Below are 6,021 nucleotides of genomic sequence, written 5' to 3'. Positions count from 1 at the left end.
GATTTGTATCATTAACCTCGACTCCAAGATATTTATAAGACTCACAGGTCTCCACGGGCACTCCATTAATAGTATAGTTAACATGAAGAGAATGGGGAATAAGAACCCTTGTTTTATCAACAGAGATTATGAGGCCACATTTTACTACTGTCTTGGAGAATGCATCAAGTAACACTTGTAACCTTGGTTTACTGTGTGCCATAATACAAATATCATCAGCATAACATATAACAGGCCTCGACTGGCATAGTCTGTAGTCCCTACACTCAATAAAGCCTAAGAACACATCGGAGTATCTGCAGCACCTTAGCAAGTATGACAACCACCCAACACGCCTGCAAGCATGAGGGCATGATACACCTGCACCCTGCACACACCTGTCATTATACCCACACCTGTGCCGTGTGATCCACTAGCACCACCACCAGACCTGCCGTGTGATCCTTCTGATTTTTTTATTTTTGATTGTTGCCGCCGGAGGCGGCAAATTTATTGTGCACCCCATACCCATCCTGTGAGCGGTAGCGCAAAAAGCATTACAGAGGGCACAAAAGGTCTTTATCAGACCTCATCTTAGATTATTACATAAACAATTTCATCTATCCTTCACACCTTATAGTTACAATGTCAGCTAGTTACAGAGAATGTTCTATTTCAAGAGCTATATATTTACAGTAAGTCATTATGCATTAATGGTTGGTCTTATTGCTAATACATAATAGTTTGACCAATGGAGATATCACAGAGTCATAGGGGAGCTGCTGTTTATTAGTCTTCACAATACACTACTTGTTTCTTAATCTCATATGTCGTTTATCTACTGGAAGTGAAATTTGAATACAGTGCAAGGATTTCAGGTAATTTATCCATGGTAATAAGATAGGTTGCCATATCATAGAAAGTGAGCTTAGATCCATCTCTAAATGGCTCAATTTTACCACAATCCAAGATATAGTGTTCGAATGTGTGTCTCTGTCTTTGTCCACACACTTTACACTTTACTTCATCTAGATCCCTATACAAGCCGGACTGCCAGAGATACTTGTAGCCAAGTCTTATACGAGCTGTGACAACATCTGTTAGTCTACTGACTTTGTTACTTGCCCCATACACATGTTTTACTTCACACATTTCATTGTGATAAACAATGGACCTGCTAGTTCCAGTTTGCACAGTTCTACTTTCTTTAAATCCATCCAGGAGTTCTCGTCTAATGACACTTTTAAGGGACCTATTTGATAACTCAAGATTCCGTTCAATACTGTCTTTATTTACTGCAGCCTTAGCAAGGGCGTCAACTTTGTCATGTTCCTGCAGGCCAATGTGAGAAGGAATCCACAACATTTTTATACTTACCATCTTGCTAAGTATTCTTATATATCTACGTCTATCCTATCTACTTAGGATAAGTGTATCCTAAGTCTGATCCTTCCAACATCTGTTTTATCCTGGGTAAAGTAGGAGATGCCCCGAGAAGACAGGCAGGATGGTGTTATTGTTACCTTACATAATAGAGGAGGTCAGACCACGACAGACTGGGCAAGGTGAGAGACTACAGAGGCGGGGGCCCACTAGAGGCCAAGGGGGGTGGGTTACCTACAAGAAGCTCAATGGAAGAATGAATTAGAGAGGAAGACTCTGGAATCCATCGCCTAAAAATGGAGTGGACAGGACAAGCAAAGTTGACCTTTGGTTCAATACACAGTCAAGTGAAGAACTCAGACCCCCTGACAGATTCAGGCTCTAGAGGCTTTAGAGGCTCTAGAGGAGTCATAAAGGAGTTCACAGGGTACACGCTCCTACCAACGGGAGCGAGTTTTAACATGTCAATGTTTGCAGGCGTCGCAACACTAAGGAGCAGGTTAAAAGCCAGGAAAGCTGAGAGATATTACAGGAAGACTGTCAGCAACGCCAGGCGTAGACAGACAGATGGCTGTTAAAGATGTACCCCCCCCCCCCACAATAAGTAACATATGATGGAGATGAGAAAGGAAAATGAGATACCACAAGGAATCTACACCATAAGGTGAAATCAATTACATTAATTGGAAAGATAGCTGGGAGTGTTATCTTGAGGTTATCTTGACACCGAAGTGTACTAACATCTCGAGCACGCAAGCACACACACAGGATAACACACACAGCATATGGTTAGCTGCCAATTTTAAGAATACCATTTAAAAGTATACACGAGAACTTCTTCAAGACAATATACCATCTCTGTAAAGGTCAACACAACAGCACGCAGAACCGGCGTGGAATCTCTATTTCGTCAAACACAAAATTTGGAAAAGAAAACATAGATGAAAGCTGGAAATAAATAGGTCGAGGAAACACAGGAATTTTCATTACCCTTCATGAATGGTCAATTGGAATGCACTGAATGAAAACATGGTGAAATCCGCGCCTTCATTCATCCCTTCGAGACCAGGAACGACAAAGAATTTGAACTTTAGGCACGCTGCTAACAATGACGACAACGATGATGATGATGATGATGATGATGATGATGATGATGATTTTCTCACTTTCTCGTGGTAAGAATCGTCTTCCACCACGACCATCACTTCCATCACCACCTCATCACTTCCATCACCACCTCATCACTACCATCACGTCTCTCATCACAGCCTTTCATCGTCATGTTCCTCTCTATTTTCATACATTTTACCATCAAATTCACATTGAAATAGTTCCAGTGCCACCTCCCACTCCCTCCCACCACCTCCCACTCCCTCCCACCACCTCCCACGCCCTCCCACCACCTCCCACGCCCTCCATACAACCCAGCAGTCCATCCCACGCCCTGTAATCACCTCCCACGCGTTCCTGATACTATTCGCGCTCCCTTGCCACCTCCCAAGCCCACTCACCACCTCCCACGCTTCCTGCTAACATACTAGCCTATTATTACCTCCCACGCCACCTGCCACCTGCTCCCACGCCACCTGCTCCCACGCCACCCTCAAAGCGTTCCTCCTTATCGGCTCCACCCAGCGATCTACTTCCCACTAGCCTGTGTTGCTTGTCACGTAACCTGCCGCCCGCGTAACCTGCCGCCCGCGTAATCTGCCGCCCACGTAACCGGCCGCCCACGTAACCGGCCGCCCACGTAACCGGCCGCCCACGTAACCGGCCGCCCACGTAACCGGCCGCCCACGTAACCGGCCGCCCACGTAACCGGCCGCCCACGTAACCGGCCGCCCACGTAACCGGCCGCCCACGTAACCGGCCGCCCACGTAACCGGCCGCCCACGTAACCGGCCGCCCACGTTCCCTTGCGCGCTCACCGCCCACCCGCTCGGGCCTGTACACAGATTATTGTGCAAAAAAACTAGTCAAGAGTGTCTGAATGTAGTGGCAGCGGAAGGTGGTTTACGGAGCGTGTGTGAAGGTTATGGGTGTGTGGTTAGCTGGCTGGTCAGGGTAGGCCAGTTGGCTGCCCAGGACCCCTCGAGGATGAGGCATCGTGGCAGTGAGGTGACCGGCACTGTTGTTTGAGGACTGGAGAGGACCCCCAGGACCTCGGCTCCTGCTCCTCTATGCAGGGGCCGAGGACCTGTGATGGACTCAGCCGGGTTAGCCGAGTCTTGGTGCAACATGTCCAGCCGGTCGAGTCTCCCCCTCACACTCGCCTAGCGGCCAGCCGACGGCCCGTGGTGACTTGTGTGGCTTGGTATCTTGTGAGAACGAGTGACTAACATCTTGGCTGGTGACTTGTGAGAGAGATAAGGTCACTCCGGAGATTAGAGATTTAGAAATAGGGTGCGTGAGGATTTAGGCTGCTACCTACCAGCGGTGGCTGCTGGTGCGGGTCATGGGTGGTGGTGGTGGTGGTGTGGGCTGGTGTATATATATATGGTGATATATTGTGTACGTATCTAAATACATATATGTACTCTTAGCTGTCTTTAGTTTAACCCTGTGTTTCCCTTGCTATAGCGGAGGGCCTCTGTGAGGAGGCTGGTCCATGTGTTGATGATATTGACGCTTATGAGTACATCACTGGTGACTATATAATGTGTCTATATATATTCTTATACAATGAAATATAGAAAAGCTGAGCATAAATAGTTAGTACCGCTTAGAACACCTGCTTCCTTGCTTGAGCACCTGCTCCCACCAGCATGGACCCGCCCTTCACCACCCACCTGTACCACCGCCCGGACCCGCCCTTCACCACCCACCTGTACCACCGCCCGGACCCGCCCTTCACCACCCACCTGTACCACCGCCCGGACCCGCCCTTCACCACCCACCTGTACCACCGCCCGGACCCGCCCTTCACCACCCACCTGTACCACCGCCCGGACCTGTCCTTCACCGCCCGGACCCCCTTCACCACCCACCTGTACCACCGCCCGGACCCCCCCTTCACCACCCACCTGTACCACCGCCCGGACCTGTCCTTCACCGCCCGGACCCGCCCTTCACCACCCACCTGTACCACCGCCCGGACCCCCCCCTTCACCACCCACCTGTACCACCGCCCGGACCCCCCCTTCACCACCCACCTGTACCACCGCCCGGACCCCCCCTTCACCACCCACCTGTACCACCGCCCGGACCCCCCCTTCACCACCCACCTGTACCACCGCCCGGACCCGCCCTTCACCACCCACCTGTACCACCGCCCGGACCCCCCCTTCACCACCCACCTGTACCACCGCCCGGACCCCCCCTTCACCACCCACCTGTACCACCGCCCGGACCCCCCCTTCACCACCCACCTGTACCACCGCCCGGACCCCCCCTTCACCACCCACCTGTACCACCGCCCGGACCCCCCCTTCACCACCCACCTGTACCACCGCCCGGACCCGCCCTTCACCGCCCGGACCCGCCCGGACCCGCCCTTCACCGCCCGGACCCGCCCTTCACCGCCCGGACCCGCCCTTCACCGCCCGGACCCGCCCTTCACCGCCCGGACCCGCCTTTCACCGCCCGGACCCGCCCTTCACCACCCGCCTTCATTACTTACTTCAAAGCGTTATACGACAAAGAGTACTGGGAAGACGGGACACCACGAGCGTAGCGTAGTTGAGATGAGGGGAGGACTGGTGAGGAGAGGATGGAGGAGAGACAAGGAACACATGATACACGAGGGAGAGATGTAGGAGGCTACACACCAACCTCCAGCACCGTAATTAACGCTGGGGAGAGTAATGGAGGCGGGGACAAGGGCTGGGGGGGGGGGTGAGGCAAGGGCTGGGTGGGGGGTGAGGCAAGGGCTGGGGGGGGGGAGAGACAAGGGCTGGGGGGGGAGAGACAAGGGCTGGGGGGGAGAGGCAAGGGCTGGGTGGGGAGAGGCAAGGGCTGGGGGGGGGGAGAGGCAAGGGCTGGGTGGGGAGAGGCAAGGGCTGGGTGGGGAGAGGCAAGGGCTGGGTGGGGAGAGGCAAGGGCTGGGTGGGGAGAGGCAAGGGCTGGGGGGGGGAGAGGCAAGGGCTGGGGGGGGAGAGGCAAGGGCTGGGGGGGGAGAGGCAAGGGCTGGGGGGGGAGAGGCAAGGGCTGGGGGGAGAGAGGCAAGGGCTGGGTGGGGAGAGGCAAGGGCTGGGTGGGGAGAGGCAAGAGCTGGGTGGGGAGAGGCAAGGGCTGGGTGGGGAGAGGCAAGGGCTGGGGGGGGAGAGGCAAGGGCTGGGTGGGGAGAGGCAAGGGCTGGGGGGGGGGGGAGAGGCAAGGGCTGGGGGGGGGAGAGGCAAGGGCTGGGGGGGGAGAGGCAAGGGCTGGGTGGGGAGAGGCAAGGGCTGGGTGGGGAGAGGCAAGGGCTGGGTGGGGAGAGGCAAGGGCTGGGTGGGGAGAGGCAAGGGCTGGGTGGGGAGAGGCAAGGGCTGGGGGGGGAGAGGCAAGGGCTGGGGGGGGAGAGGCAAGGGCTGGGGGGGGAGAGGCAAGGGCTGGGGGGGAAAGGCAAGGGCTGGGGGGAGAGAGGCAAGGGCTGGGTGGGGAGAGGCAAGGGCTGGGTGGGGGGAGGCAAGGGCTGGGTGGGGGGAGGCAAGGGCTGGGTGGGGAGAGGCAAGGGCTGGG

Source organism: Procambarus clarkii, chromosome 27 (assembly GCF_040958095.1).
Source record: "Procambarus clarkii isolate CNS0578487 chromosome 27, FALCON_Pclarkii_2.0, whole genome shotgun sequence".
Taxonomy (NCBI): Eukaryota; Metazoa; Arthropoda; class Malacostraca; order Decapoda; family Cambaridae; genus Procambarus; species Procambarus clarkii.
This window is presented reverse-complemented; position numbering follows the sequence as displayed.